Raw genomic sequence first — 14,913 nt, forward strand, 5'->3', positions numbered from 1 at the left:
CTGGATTTCCAACATCTACAGATGTGTTTACCTGTGATTTGTAGTGCAGTGAGCCACATTCAGCTGTGAACCTCATTTGCATGTCGCGCTTCACAGATTTTTATTAGTCTTCTGTGAGGACAGCAAATTACTCTTGTGGCATTCTTCTTATGATAGTTTTGTGTTGTGTGTGGTTTGGTTTGGTTTTTGTTTTGCTTTAAATGAGATGAGGTAACCAAATCTAGGAGGTCAGTGTTGAATAGGGGAGAATCTCTTTTGCTGTTCCCCTTATGCTCTGGGTAAACCCTGCTCTTGCTTATCAGAAGCTGGCCAAATTTCTGCCAGAGCAGTGACTAAGAGGCAGATGGAAGGGTCTGATGAGCACCGGAGCTGGCCAGCCTGTGTGACTGGGGGGGGGGGGGGGGGGGGGAATTAGGTGAGAAAAAAGGAATGAAACTTCTCACTTGTAGTGATAAGGAGCTGCTAGTTGCCTGTGTAACAGAAGCATGAGCTGAAATGTGGCCTGGTTGGTGATAAACATTACTTTTCATCACTGTTGCAGTTACAAGGTGGCTGGATGTCTGTGGTAGCATACAGAGCTGGGGAGTTTTAGGGTAATGTGTCTGGTTTGGGTTTCTATTTATCCTCCCCTTTTGAAAGTACTTAAACAATAACGCTGACTTTAGGCTTGTCATGGCCTCTTCTAGCATTAGGTGGTTTGACTGATAAGACTTGTGACTTCTGTTGTTTTTATGGGCCTAAATTTATTGTGTTTTAAACTTGAAGCTTTCCAAGATGGATTACTGAAATGCTTAGAGGGTGTTTTACTGGTATGTGTTATTTGCATGAACTGTTTTCTTGGGTTTGATTGCTTAGATAATGTTTGGTCAAAAATCCTGTCATGTAAGTACGGCCTCAGAGTTGGCTTCAGAGTTATCCTCAGGGGACCTGATTAACTTCTAGTCTACTGACTCATGCAGAGCACTGAATTCAGGTGTAAAGGTTAAGGTCTGTTTCTCTCAGTTATATTTTAGGTTCTGTAGGGGAAGTTATGCAGATCTTGATAATTCCATTTGTGTAGTGTTTACTACTTAGTAACTTAAAACTGCATGAACTGCTGCTTTTCAGGCCTGTTTGGATTTGCGGTGTAATAGATTGCTCTAAAATAGAAGGTAGCATTACATGTGCTGTTTGACCGTTTTAGAAGAATTAAATGTCCTTCCAGAAGGTGTGTTTTATGCTCTGTTGGTGCATGCATTTCAGCTCAGGGGAGCACTTGGCTGTAAATATTTTCCCTGATGCTGGGCGGTATTTGGAGTAAAGCAGATCTGCTAAAATGTCTTGGGCTTGATCACTCAGCATTAGGAAAGTTACAACAGATACACATTTTGTGGTATAGGCAGAAGGTGAAGGGAAGGCAGGCTGCTCCAGCCTGGAAGAGGAAAGTGGGAAGAACTAAAACGGGAGAGTTTACCCCTTCTGCCCCTTCACAGTACAAACTGAACCCAAATGTGCTTGCACTGAGTGCTGCATCTTCCCCTAGCTTTATACCTTTAATTATTTTACACTAAGTGTGTGACGGTGTTTTATGCAAGGCAGCCTTGGTGTGCAGAAAAGTGGTGTGTAGAAAAGTGGTGTGTAACCATGATACTTGTGGGTTGCAGGGGGAACACTGGCTGCGTTTTGGCTCTTCCCCAGCTTGCTTGTTTGGAATAGGACAAGGTGTCACATCTCCACCTGTGAAATACTTAAGCCTTGTTTTGGTTTTACTCTTCCTGCATGTTCCAGACTTTTCACTTGATAGATGGGTGGAGAACTGAATCAGTGTTTATGTTGTGGAAAAAAAAAAGACTTTTCACCTAAACAACAGGTTTTTGTGTAGTGCTGAGAGGAAGTTACGCTGTGAGAAACGGTCTGGATCGTGAGAATCTGAACAGGGTCTTGCAAATGTGTTCAGTCAAGTGAAGCCTGAATAAGCACAAAAAGTTTCTGGCAGAGCCATGGTACCTTGTGAGATGGAGACGGTCGCTTCCTGCGGAGCTCCTCTTGTGCTGACTCACGCTTTCAATTGAAACAAGCCTTGGGAACGGGCATCCCCGCGTATTTTTAGCCAGGGTTACTAATTGATGTAGTGTGCCCGGCTTCGCGGGGTAACTCCAGCCACTCTCTAAGAGTGGATGGGCTCAAACCCCACGTCTAATATACCCTGTAAGTAGAGCAAGCTGCAGTTGTGTAACTGCAGCGGGTGAAGCATTTCCACTTCACTCGCCTGCTCTCCTCACCCCAACCCATCCGGCCTGAGAGCAGCGTGCAGGGTAGGGGTGGGTGCCCGCAGGGACCGGTGCTGCCGTTCGCAGGGGCACTCTCCGGAACTGGCTCGGGGCGACGCGTCGGCAGAGGTTGTAGTTTGTCACAGCCCGGAGCGGAGTCCTGTCCCTTTAAGAACCCGCTCTCCCAGGGTGTTATAACCCGCCCAGCCTAACCTGCTAGCAAGGAAAAGTTCTTTAAATAATGGATACGCCGCTCCGCCAATCGGGGAGCGGAGCCTGGCTAGTGGGGCGGGGCTTTCTCTCCTCGACCAATCGTGGCGGGGGAGGCGGGGCTGAGCGTCCAGGCTAGGTTGCGCCGAAGTGCAGCTCCAAGTGAAGTTAATCTGGGGTGAAGCAAACAGCAAATTGAGGCGATTTCGTGGGTAGGAATTTTCCGGTTCTAATCGTGTCGTGTGGTGTTATTTCGCCCTCCGGGGCAGCGAAGTTCATGTGCATGGGGCTTTTTCTCCATTGTTTCGCTTTCTAATGATGGCAGGATATTAACATCTATGCAGGGAAGCAGAACAAAAGGGCTCTTTACACAGGAAATAAGGTGTTGAGAGGTTCAAACTTGACCGAGTTTTCTTTTCTCATCTGTTGGCTTGAACCGGGTGTTTACGCGTGGAAGGATCAAGTCCTTCCAGCTTATTTTATGGAGAAATGTTAATTCTAAAATAGGGAGGATAATGCTGCTCGTTTGGAGTTACACAATGTTACAGAAAGAGAGCTCGGTTTTAACTCTAACTTCTCTGATTCTGATGAGATTTCGGCTAATTAATGATGACAGCTGCCACGGGATTATTCAGTGATAGCATTTGCTCCAAGTCATTTGTCTTAAATTGTCTTTTGTTGTATCACTGAGGACGGCTGTGCTGTTGTCTGTATGTTTGTTCTTGATGAGATGAATGTCTCGCAGGTCTTTAGCATTTAGAACAAAGATCTGTAAAAACTATGTAGAACATTGCATTTTTTTTCTCTTTTTAATCAGTTTTGTAGAGTATCTGGGTCTCTCAGAGCTCCGATTATAACTACAGGCAGGAGAATTAAGTGTTACTGCTCTGTGTTGCAGCTATAGCCCTTCCAGCAAGGGAAAAAAAGAGGGGGAGGAGATTATTTTCCTTTGGAATTGGTCAGAATCTCTTTTGAATCCTGTATTGCCCGTTGCTAGCAGGTGTTTTGTTTGAGGGAAGATTTCAGTTTCTGTACCAGGTTTATCGTAAATGATTTTTTTTTTTTTTTTGGTGACACTTTCTGCATCTTGAAGGGTCTCCAGGAACAGGAAAACTACGATTTGCCACGGGTGGCACGGGGTAGAGTGAGAGGGAGGAGAGCAGGAAGTGGCGAGTCAGGAAGCAGGGGGATTTAACGAGAATGAAGACTTTCTTTTAATTGTCATCCTTTCTGTATCTTTGACAAGTATGTTAGATGAGGCCATGTACAGAACAGTGCTTTCAGAATGGGAAATGTGTTTTCTTCCATAAATACTTTGGTTTTTATAGAAAACACTTGTGTCTATATACAGCTGCTCCTGGGAATTGGAAAGGAATACTCATGGGCCTGATACTTGTTGAGTCTGAGCAGTTTGATGTGGGTTTTCTATCATTTTTCAAGAGGATAGAAGAATGGATGTGAAAGCGGAGCAGCAATATTCCAAATGACAGTGGAGAGCAATTGCTTAGACCTCCACTGGATGTAAACAAGTGTGATCATTAATGTATACTTCTTTCTTTCAGTTTCACATTGAGCCATTTTGCTTTCTCCCAACAGGCTGGGTATGGATTACTTTTCTGTATGTCAGTGTCTTGACATGCTGGCATTTTGCCAAGCTTCAGTGGCTTATAGGTCTGAATTACTAATTCACTCTTGCTGGTTTTATCTGTTTATAGCATTTTTTAATGTTCTAGATTGTATTTAACCCTGGAAATACTACTTCAGAATGAGCAGTGACTGTATATGGTCTTTTAGCTGAGAGGTAGTCCAGATCTTGTGTATCAGGGGAGATACTTAAGACTAGGGTATGCGTTTAAATCCCTGGATTTTGATTAATTTCTTAACTTGCAAGTGCTGCTAGGCCTCAACTGAGTGGCATGGGCAGGTGTCTGAGGTGAGTACAAGAAGAATAATATAGTTTGCTGTAATTTCTGTAAACATATTATGAACGTGTATTAGACTAACTTAATCAAAAGGAAGCAAATTTCAGTATTTGTGTGCTATTAAATACTACATTTAGCCAAAAGCTGGTTTTGTGTAGAGCAGGAAAACAACTGAATACATGAGGCAACTTGGTTCATATTGCTTGATGATTGAGCAGCCATTCTTCTTGGGTCCTCTCTGCTCCCCAACTTAGTTAGGAAAGATATATTATCTTGGACCAATTTTCTTGATTTATTCAACACAGAAGTGCAATGCTCAACTCTCTCAGCACATGTATACAATTCTAATGCAGGCTGTTTGTAGAAAGCAAATCTGCCCTAAAGGATAAACACACCACTTTGCTGGCACAGCTGTACAACTTCTGTATTCAGGCTACAGCAAATGTTTCTTGCCTGCATTCAGAGCTGTCGCTGGCAGGACCTGTGTTGTCCCCGCATGATGATTGGTTGTTCCAGCACTTCTTGTTCATAAAACCTTCTGCACATGCTCCATCTGCAGATCTTAAACACTGTGAATGTGTTGTGTGCTGTGGGATTTATGTGTCTGCTTTTTGTGCCAGGATAGAATATACATCTCTGTGAATAAGAGATTCCTAGAAGGCGTTGTAAACCTGTGTGCAAAATGCAGAACCAAATTTGATCTTCCTTGTTTATGAGGCAGTGGGAATCTGTGATCCACTGACTGTTGGTGGTACTTTCTAGTCATGAAGTGAGGTGGCGCACCATGTGCTGGGTTCGTAACCCTGTGCTTTGGTACTCTTTAATACTACTTAAAGAAGGCTGCATGCCTCTCCCATGGGATGATCTCTGTGAAACGTGCCTGGAGCCTTAGGGAGGGCAGGCATCCATCCTGTGAGCTGTGACATAGGCTGTAGCTCCCTGCTTGCTGAGCGCCCTCTGCTACACACAGGGGCCTCCTGCCATTCTTCCTGCAGAGTGGGTCGTGTGAGCACTGGAGGCAAAGCCAATAGGCTGGCTTAAATCATTTTAATTAGTGGCTCTAGCCAACCCAACTGGCTCTTTTCTTCCTCTCTTCCTCCCCCTATTCCCCAAGTGGTTTAGTGATCATTTCTGCTAATTGCTGTGTGCCCAAGGCAGAAGGGAGTTGGGGAGAGGAGTAATGTCAACTTGGAGAGTTTCAGCTATATCCAAAAAGGGACATCTGTCCATAGTTGTAGATGTGAGGTTAGGCCCATTAAGTACTTTGTTTGCAGTTTCTAGGAAAGCTGTAGTGAAGGAGTGAGCTCAGGAGCTGCTGATCATCACAGCTTGTTGCAGGGAAGGTTGGTACTGCAGGGAGGGCCCTCTCCTGAAGATACAAGGGCTCCTTGCCGAGATAGTTGGCCTCCTGTGGTGTGAAGCTCAGCCTGGGTGGGGCAGATGATCTGGCCAGTGATGTTTACACTGTAATAAGGTTTTGTGAAAATAAGCAGTTAATTACACATGACCTACAAAGGAATAAAAATAGCTTGGATCTCTTCTTGCTTTAAAATCCCTTTAGCAGAGGCATGAAACACTGGGGATTTTTAAACCTGCCCTTTTATATATATATATATATATACACCTTTAGAAATATCAGGAACATTAAGTCTTCCTTCCCTGTTCTTGGTAGATGTCTCACATGTGTCATAAGCTTCTCAGCCCTTAATTGAAGGGGTGGGGTGATGTATTTTTAACAGATCCCTTCTTCCAACTGTGTTTATAGGCCTTTTGAGCTAAACAGATTAGCAAAAACAAAAGCTTCAATAGTGCAAAAATATTCTTCTTAATCAAGTTGTGTTTTCTTGCTCATTCTCCAGTTGTTGACAGAAACTGAGTTTTCATTTGGAAATAACTTTTTTTTGGCTATTAAATCATACATTAAGACATAAACTGAATTAAATCCTGACTTAATCCATCTTCTGCTCCATTTTTATCAACTTAACTCAGTCTTCTGAGTATTACTTAAGAAATACTAAAAAAATGAGTGCTCATTTGTCTAAAAATAGCTCCTTTTTAAGCAGCAGTTTTACTAAACTCACAGTGCTTCCTTTAATGTAATCTTGCAGAAGCCAGAACTGTCTCCATGCTAAAGACCACCCCTGATCAGCCATTCTGCCTTGTCAGGGTGTATTTATATCACAGGACTCTAACCTTCAGGATATGGTATTTGTCAGTCTGAAACATAATAATGCTGTATCTGGAGAACTAAACTATAAACAGTGTGGCTGTCTTGGCAGGTCCTGGCTACCACCTGAGCAGTGTAACTAGCCCAGGGTTTAAGACAACACTACACTGGTGTATCCTGTGGTTCATGATGCTTTTAGCTATGTGAAGGATTAGGAAAACAAATACAAACATAATAATAAAATTGGAGGGGGAGCTTAATAGCAGTATTTTTGAGGGTAGAAGTGAAGTGCTTTCAGCTTGTTTAAACATTTTGCATTGGATGTGCTGTTTTTAAACAAGGACTGAAGATTTCACCATTAATTTGAGCAAGGCAGGCAGTTTGTGTGTGTGCCACTGAATATAATTGGTCTGATGAAAGCAGAATATTGCATGGGGAATGCAGATATGTTCCACTTGAAGTTTTGAATTGTATTTGCACGTAAGAAGCAAGAGAGACCTACTGATTCTGCAGGCAATAATATAGAATTTCAGTACCTAATTTGGACATATTCATGCCTTTTTATATACAAAAGGTTGTCTTTGAGTTAGATTTCAAAAGAAAGTATTTAATGAGTTGTTGATAGTGCTGTTTTGAGGATGGGGTGGCAGGGGAGGTAGGAGACTGCCAAGGAGGGTTAAATTGTTTCTCTGTTATCCCCTGAACGCATTGAACATGTTTTTTTTCTAAAACCATATCTAGAATCAAGGCCTTAATGCAGTGTTATGTTGCCACATAGTGGAATGTTTTCTGTGCCAGCAGAATGACCTTGTACTGGAATCTGCACCATTACTATGGTAGGTGCAAAAGAAGTGGCTGTATTTGTGTTAAACCTTTGGAGATGGTTCTTCCTGCCTAGTTCCTTCAGAATTGGGCAAGAAGCTTGAGGTAGCTTTTGTTGCTGATACAGGAATATTTTCTAAGTGAGCTTCACCAGACTTATGTTGGGATTGTGCTATCCAGGTGGTATGCTAGTATGATGTACTAGTGGATGTTGGTGTGAAGTCCTTGAATGAAGTGATTTTGTAGGTATTAATTAGAATTAGTTATCAAACAAATGCTGTTCTGGTGAAAAGTAGTTATTTTAGTGTTTGATATCAAAATTGATATTGAAATCAAAACAATTCAATTACTAATTTACTAAAAAAAAAAAAAATAATCATATGGCACTATGGAAGGACTTACTGGGAACATTTTTTAGGGATGAGACTATAGAATTGCTCCATAGGGTTGTTTTGAATATCAGTGTATTTTTGTGGGATTTGTTTAAAGTATCCTGGGGGAGGAGGAAGGCAGCATTAGTAACAACAGGTCAAGGTAGTTGTATTATTACTTACATAACAAATTGTCAGCAGAGTGTGACAAACTGTGCAGGGCTGAAACTAGTGCTGAGATCAAGGACTGTTTGATTTGCTGTGGACTGGCCTGGCAGCCATGTATGAGGAATATTTTTCTTTCCGAATAGGTGTAGTCGTACTGGGCTTAATGTTTTGGGTGAGATTTGAAATTCTTAAGCATAGCAGTGAAGTAATTCTCTGGCTTTAAAACATCTTTTGTTAAAAACAACAAAATTTCATTTCACACTCTGGTCACTTAACTGATTGTGTTGTCTTGCATTTGCTTTTTCTTTTGGCGTCTATGAAACTTTTGACTGTTACCTATGGTCTCTCTTATTGCAAGAATTAGATTGTTATTCTGCAAAGTCATCATGTGACTGATCTGTGGTCTTAAGTTTATACCTAGTCATTCTTTATATAAATAAATCCTGATTAGTTGCTATCCACTTACCCTCCTTTTATCCCCCAGTGCACAGTCGGAATGCTAGAAATACCTGCTTGCTCTGAGGAGTACCTCTGTCCTTGCTGCAGCTCTGACACCTGAATTTCTCAGACTGTCTAGGCCTGAGATGAAGAATTTATTAACTCTTCTTTGTATGTCCTGATAGCTTTTCCTGGTGAACTTAGGCAGGGTGGCATATACAGAGTAAAACACATGTTGCAGTGTTGCTGGGTTTGCTTAAGCAGCATTGAGTTAGTTGTTTAAAATGGGAAAGTCCTCTCTTGAAACCTGAGGTTATGCATTAAAATCAATGATTTTAACATAGGGGATACAGATACTGTTCAACAGTAGTGTGAGGCTTTTTGTCCTAACAAAAAGAGTATGAGACAGGAGAGATATCTGTGAGACAGTGTTAAGGCATTTGGCTTTTGTTTTTCAAGCCATATCAAGGACATGGTACTTGTGGAATTAACCTAGTATAGTGCAGCAGGTAGATGCCTGTGAATGCATCTTTAGGTCAAGCTGAAGGGCACTGGTCTTGCAGATCTCCCCCTTGTTTCTAACCTTACTCTGTAATAAAAGGGAATATATTGTGCTTTTTTCTGTCGTTTCCTGGTAGAAGCCCTGTTGGGTAGTGTTTGTGAGTGGAATGAGCATTGTGATAGAAAGCTGCACCTCGCTGACAGTTGAGGTCCAATATCTTATGAACAGGTTGTGTTCCCTCTTCATCCATTCTATACAGGCTTTTATATGCCAAGCACAATAATTGAAGAGAGATCTGGCTAGAATTTTCTGTGTTCGTCTACTTTTCCTTTTATATCATGAATTTTCCTTTATCTAGAAAGTGCTGTTACTCTGTCATGTGTCAATCTGTTCTCAGGCAGAATACAGTCACTATGGCAAGAGGATAAAAAGAGAAGTCAGATCTACTTAAAGAGCTATTATTCAAAAGGCTTCTAAAAATGCAAATTTCTGTTTATGTGGCTTGAGGAACAAGGGGGAAGTCCCATGCAACTACTTAACAGATTGGCCTTTTTAGACATAAGTCCCTGCCTTAAAGACATTTATGGATATATTCTTCTATGTAGAACTGTAGAAAACTCTGTACAAAGGTACCATTGTAATAAATGGGGAGACAGTGGCATCCAGCCATGCTATTTTTAGGCTATTGTGCTCTTAACTTGCTGATTTAAGTGTTCTGGACAAGTAAGTGGGGGAGACATTCTACTAGAAATGCATGCTCACATAGCTGAAACTTGTCTGAAAACAGAATGAATAGTAAACCTGGTTGTCAGAAAATCAGTTTGCAGAATTGTACCTGGAGTATTAGTAGGTAAAAGGGATGCTCTGGTGATTAAAGCACAGTGTTTGCAATGCAGGCTCTTACTCAAAAGCTGTCAGCTCTGTCTTGTCAGTTGAGAAACTGAAATACAGGCAGTCTGTTCTGTATGGGCTTGGGAAAGAAGGATAAAAAAAATTCTGTTCCATGATGGCACTTTTTTCTCCCACTGCCAGTTGTCCTTAATCAAGTTCTTCCAATAGTTTTTAAGCTTTTCCTTCCATCAAACAGTGTAATGACCTCTCCATCTGAGCAAGTGGTATAGTTTAGGAAACCAGAACGAAGAGTGTCTCATGGTGCAAATTTCTGATTGTTCCCTAGCCCCTTACATATTAGTCAGACACTGTCTTAGCTAGTTAATGCTGTACAAGGCAACTCTTAATTTTCACTCTGACCTCTCAGTTCTGACATTAGCTGGGTAGTTTCACCTTCCTCCTGCAGCAGAGCTGTAGAGCTGCACCATAAACCAGATAAAAAGAACCAGTCCAAGCTTTTGAAGAATGAAGCCTTCAAAGTAGATGAGTTCCTGGCCCAGCAGCACTGTGGCAGAAGTATCTAAAGCTGTGAGTTACCTCTATCATGAAATCATCGCATAAGTTGCATATAAATACATATTGGATGCATGTGTATTGGTTACACTTGCACATTTACACATTGCAGTGTTTCAGGCAGTGTAACGTGACAGCTGAGAGGAAACGAAAGATGCAAAGCTTCATAGTGTGACCAGTTGGTATATTCATATCTTTAGTGAGACTTGACAGTATATTAAAGTGGTGGGTAAATACCAGTTGCCCAGCATGGTGGTTGCTGATCAACTGCATAATACTTTCCTATGCTCTGTGCAATGTCATAGGTTTTAGTATTTAGACATCCAGTAAATTGTTTGGCATCATGTAACCTGGCTTCCCCAGTGACTGAAATAATAATTAAGGAAAAAAAGCCCAACCAACCCAACAATGAAAAACCCTAGAATAGCATTAGGGTTAAAGCAAAGTAGCACCTTTGAGTCCCTTGACTAAATTTAAATACATTGCAAAAGATGAGGAATGCAGCTTCACCACAGGGAACTTCATACTTATACCTCTTCAGCTGAAAACTTGTCCTTAAATACACTCTTTGTTTGGTCAGGCTTTAGCTTTAGGTTGAGTTCCCCATCAAACCACAGTATGGGTATTGTATAATTTTGAGCACTTAAATTAGACATAGTGCATAATTCTAAATAGAGCAACACATCATGCATGATAATCACAATGTTCTTGGAAGTTAAGTTGAATTCAAGATGCCCCAGCCAGAAATGATGACGATGATCACCTTATTTATTAACAGCCAGGAACCCTGATATTAAAGCAGGACCTCCCTTAGCATTAGGCCCACATAGAGATGTAGCATTATAAGCTAATTAAAATTCTACACAGTGCTGTTTATAAAACCAAATTATGTGTTTTGTACTTACTGTCAGTTCTCAGCAACAGGTGTTTTGTTAACAAGAAACTGTCTATTTTGGGGACTTGTATTAAAGCGGATTTTATCGCTTCTGAATTTGATATGCTTAAAATAAGTGAAACTTATGCTGTATTGAGAGAAGATTACTTATTCACTGATGCTCAAAAGAAGCGATTACTGAATCTATTCTTTCAGTAATTATATGGGTAGTCTTGTGTTTGAATCCTTACAGGTTACTTTTTACCAGTTTGTAAAGCCAAACCCATTTTAAAACACAGCATCGAAGGTAATCTGTGGATTTGCCCTCCTCCATCCCGTAAACTTTGGTCTGGTATCCTAAGGGAATATAGAGGATTTTAGAATCTCCCGATTCTAATTTTACTCAACCTCTGACTTCTGGAATGTCCAACTTTAATATGTGATGCCAAAGAAAGTGGAATGTAGCCTTGTCTCGTCTGTGTCAGGGGAGCTTTCTTACCTTAGAGAGCATTTTAAAAGAAGGCATTTCTGTAATCTGACAGATTTCAAGTAAGCTCTAAATTTATAGGGCTGTGTAGAAATCTGGAGAGCAAATTGATGGTTCCTGTAGTCTTTGGATTAGGCACCTTAATGCCAAAGTACAGGGAAGAGATAGCACAAACTCTAGAGAGGAAAGGGCTTCTTGAGCAGTATCTCCAACTAGTGCAGCATGACAGCGGTCCAGCTACATGTGGTGGAGACTGTGGTTTGTGAGTTGGTGTAGCAGGTTGCTGACAAGCAAGTACTGAGATAGTTTGGTTACTGTAATGGGTCTGTCTCCTGAGTCGTTATTCCTCTTGAGCAGAGACGCCAGAGCAAGTGCTACATAAAAGTATGCTCTTTTAGTAGTAGTTGCATGTTCCATCACAAGTGTGACTTCATGTAAGGTTTCTGTGGCAGTTTCATCAGAGAGACAGCCATCTTCCAAAAATAGACCTGCTGAGCCTGTCTGCCTTTAGCTTTAAATCTGGGGTGATCTGGGTGCACTAAACTGAGTAAGTGCAGCTTTGTATTTTGGGAGAAAAACACTTTGGTCCCTCCTCTAGCTTGTTTATGGACATACAGTGCTTTGGGTAGGACAGCATGACCAGTGAGGCAGCTGGCCAGTGTCCTCTCTGCATTCCTTGGATATGCTGCTGAAACTTTTCTCACCATGACCATTTCAGATACCAGTAAAAAAAACCAGCTTCCCAAAACATGACATGTTCTTTTCTCAAGTTCACTTTTTGTGGTCTATAATCCACTAAGAAATTGTCTTCATACAGAACAGCTATAGTTGTAGTGTCACTCTCAGTGCTTTTACTGTTTACCTAGTTACCTTTATCGAAGGACCCTGTTGTGTCTTGCTGTAAACAAGCGTGTCTACCTCCAAGGCTTCTTTGCTGCTTTTTCTCTTGAACTAGGAAGTGACTTTTGTGATGTGAGTTTGGTTTTGGTTTTTGTTCACTTGCATTCAGGTTGACCTCCCCAAAAAGGCAGTTTTGTCAGCTTAGATTTTCTGATAGTCATCACTGAAGAGACAGAAATTCAGAACACGTGAGTGGTGCTCTTTGTGAAAGCATCTCTGTACTTCTCTGCACTACAGTTTCTTGGATTAACTGGGGTTGCCTGCACATGTATTGTGCTCCTGGGGAATAAGAAGTAAATAAAGAGGCTATTAAGTTTTCTAAGAGGAAAAAATGTTTCTTTGAATACCAAAAGTTTGGGTACTGGCATATGAAAGGGCTGAATTGTAGTGGTGCTGCAGTTGATCTCGAGCAATTGAGAAGCTGAAATGTACGTGCTTAAATGTACAAACAGTGATAGTCCTTGGCACCTTGAGTTGTCTTTTGCTGCTTTAGGCTCATTGTTAATCCTCCAACATTAAAAATAGGAGGAAAATTCTTGAAGGCTGTATACAGGGTCTGCATTTACGCTTCTGGGTGCTGCAGCAGTTGCAGTGTGCTCCAGCATGAAGTAGTGGGGATTTCTGCAGAAACCATACCATCATGTAGTGAAGAGCCAGTAGCTCTGTGTGGCAGCTTTTGTGGCAGCTTTCAGTAATTCCAACACTTAGACAAAACTATGTTTGTCTCTACTCTGCCTCTTTGAAATCCTATGTAAACAAAATGTGATTCCTCCTACTAGTCAATAAAATATACCTGTTGCATCACTAGGGTTGGTTTTTTTTTAGGGTTAATCTTCAGTAGAGTAGTAAACTTCATGGAATTGCCCCCTTATTTGGTATGGTGACTACACTAAAAAGTTTGGAAATTAAATAAGAAATTTGCTTATACTTCTGGGTTTTGTTTGTACAGTTTAAGTGGTCACCGCAAGTAATTTAATGCGTTTACAGGAGGTGAATGAGAGTTTCCAGGGTACCCTGTTTTACAGCACTTGATCCTTGGTTCTAGTAATCTGTACTTTGCAAAGGCTGAGCATGGCCACAAGTAGTAATTACAAAGTCAGTCTATTAATAGTGTACGCAGACAAGCATAGAAAGCTGAATCCTTGTTATCAGTGATCTCCTTGATACCAGTATAGTATCTATGTCTTTGTTCCTGCCTAGTAAGACTGAAGAGGTTGCATTGAAATGTTCTCTTGTTCCTCATGTGACCTTGAGTACAAGAGCAGACAGCTGTAGTTGGCAGTATACATGCTTTAACACTAGGGGCCTTGTCTGTACCGAGTGTTCCTGGGTTGCGTAATGATGTAACATTGGTAACTAGTTCGAGTCAGAGTATCATACTACCAAAGTTGCTAACGTTCCTTCCCTTCCTAAGGCCTAAACTCTTTTCCATCCATCTCCATCCACTTCATTGCACTTTCTCTCATATGTGTGGCTCATTTCCACCAGTGTGATTCTTTCAGTCTTTCTGCCATCTTAAACCAGGGATTTACACTGTACAGAGAATGTACCTTTCTTGAGGGTCCAAATGTTAGTTATATTAATTCTAGTACTGAAGGATTTAAATTTGCAGACTACTTAGAAATGAAGAAAAAGCTTCTGTAACTCTTTCCATCTTTTTGTAAAGTTTCTGCTGGGAGTGTCTAATGTAAGTGCTTGATTGAAGCCTAAAATAAATCTATGCATGAAACAAAAATAAAAAGCTGCTCAACAAGAATAGACTGGAACATAAGTAGATATTGAATGACTTAAGTGAATTGAGAAAACATCTTATGTAAGCCTTTGGTCACTAGTGTGAATATTTTGGTTTTGATATTATGTCATTATATAAATTCTACCTTAGTAATTCAAATTACAACTTAAAGCTGTGTTTAGTTGTAAGCAGGAAGAAAACTTGAGGTCTACTGGAATGAATTGGAAGCTTTAAAATGCAGGGATTCTCTTAGTGCTGAGGAAGTTGGATAACTCCTGTGTTTTGAAAAATGCAGCAGCTGTGTGTTCTGCTGCAGAAACAAAGAGGTCACTGCCCTTACAGATCTGATTGCATAGTTGGTCCTTAACCATATTCATTTTTTTTAACTCAAAGCATTCTGATGAAACTGGGTCAGTGTAACCATACATGTAGCTATGCTGGCAAATCTGAACCAGCTGGAGTGTTTTAGCCAGGGTGAGCTGCAGATGAAATGACATGTCTGACTGCAGTGAGCAAGCTGGCCTGAACTGTAATGACTGAGGCCCCTATTCAAATCTGCCAGTTCTTCTTGGCTCCATAGCAAGTTCCTGGGACATGCTAATGCTTTAAAGCAGCTACAAATGACTGCTCAGTGAATGTAAATTGGGGCCTTTTGGGAGAGAGAAAC

General features: G+C 41.1%; 1 protein-coding gene across 3 annotated transcripts in view; it reads left to right on the forward strand.

The window, feature by feature from the left end:
* ZFAND6 (zinc finger AN1-type containing 6) overlaps positions 1–14,913 on the forward strand; it is a 44,456-nt gene that overhangs the window by 12,039 nt on the left and 17,504 nt on the right. Inside the window, exon 1 of one of the 3 annotated variants that reach the window (XM_061371367.1) lies at positions 2,563–2,671. The exons of the other annotated variants lie outside the window; for them this stretch is intronic. The gene's annotated coding sequence lies outside the window, so the exon portion shown is untranslated. Of the gene's footprint in view, positions 1–2,562; positions 2,672–14,913 lie in introns of those variants that run through there. 3 annotated transcript variants of the gene reach the window in all.

Source organism: Neopsephotus bourkii, unplaced genomic scaffold (assembly GCF_033783945.1).
Source record: "Neopsephotus bourkii isolate Nb327-2 ecotype Australia unplaced genomic scaffold, CSIRO-AGI_Nbou_v1 NB_1572, whole genome shotgun sequence".
In the NCBI taxonomy this organism is placed as follows: domain Eukaryota; kingdom Metazoa; phylum Chordata; class Aves; order Psittaciformes; family Psittacidae; genus Neopsephotus; species Neopsephotus bourkii.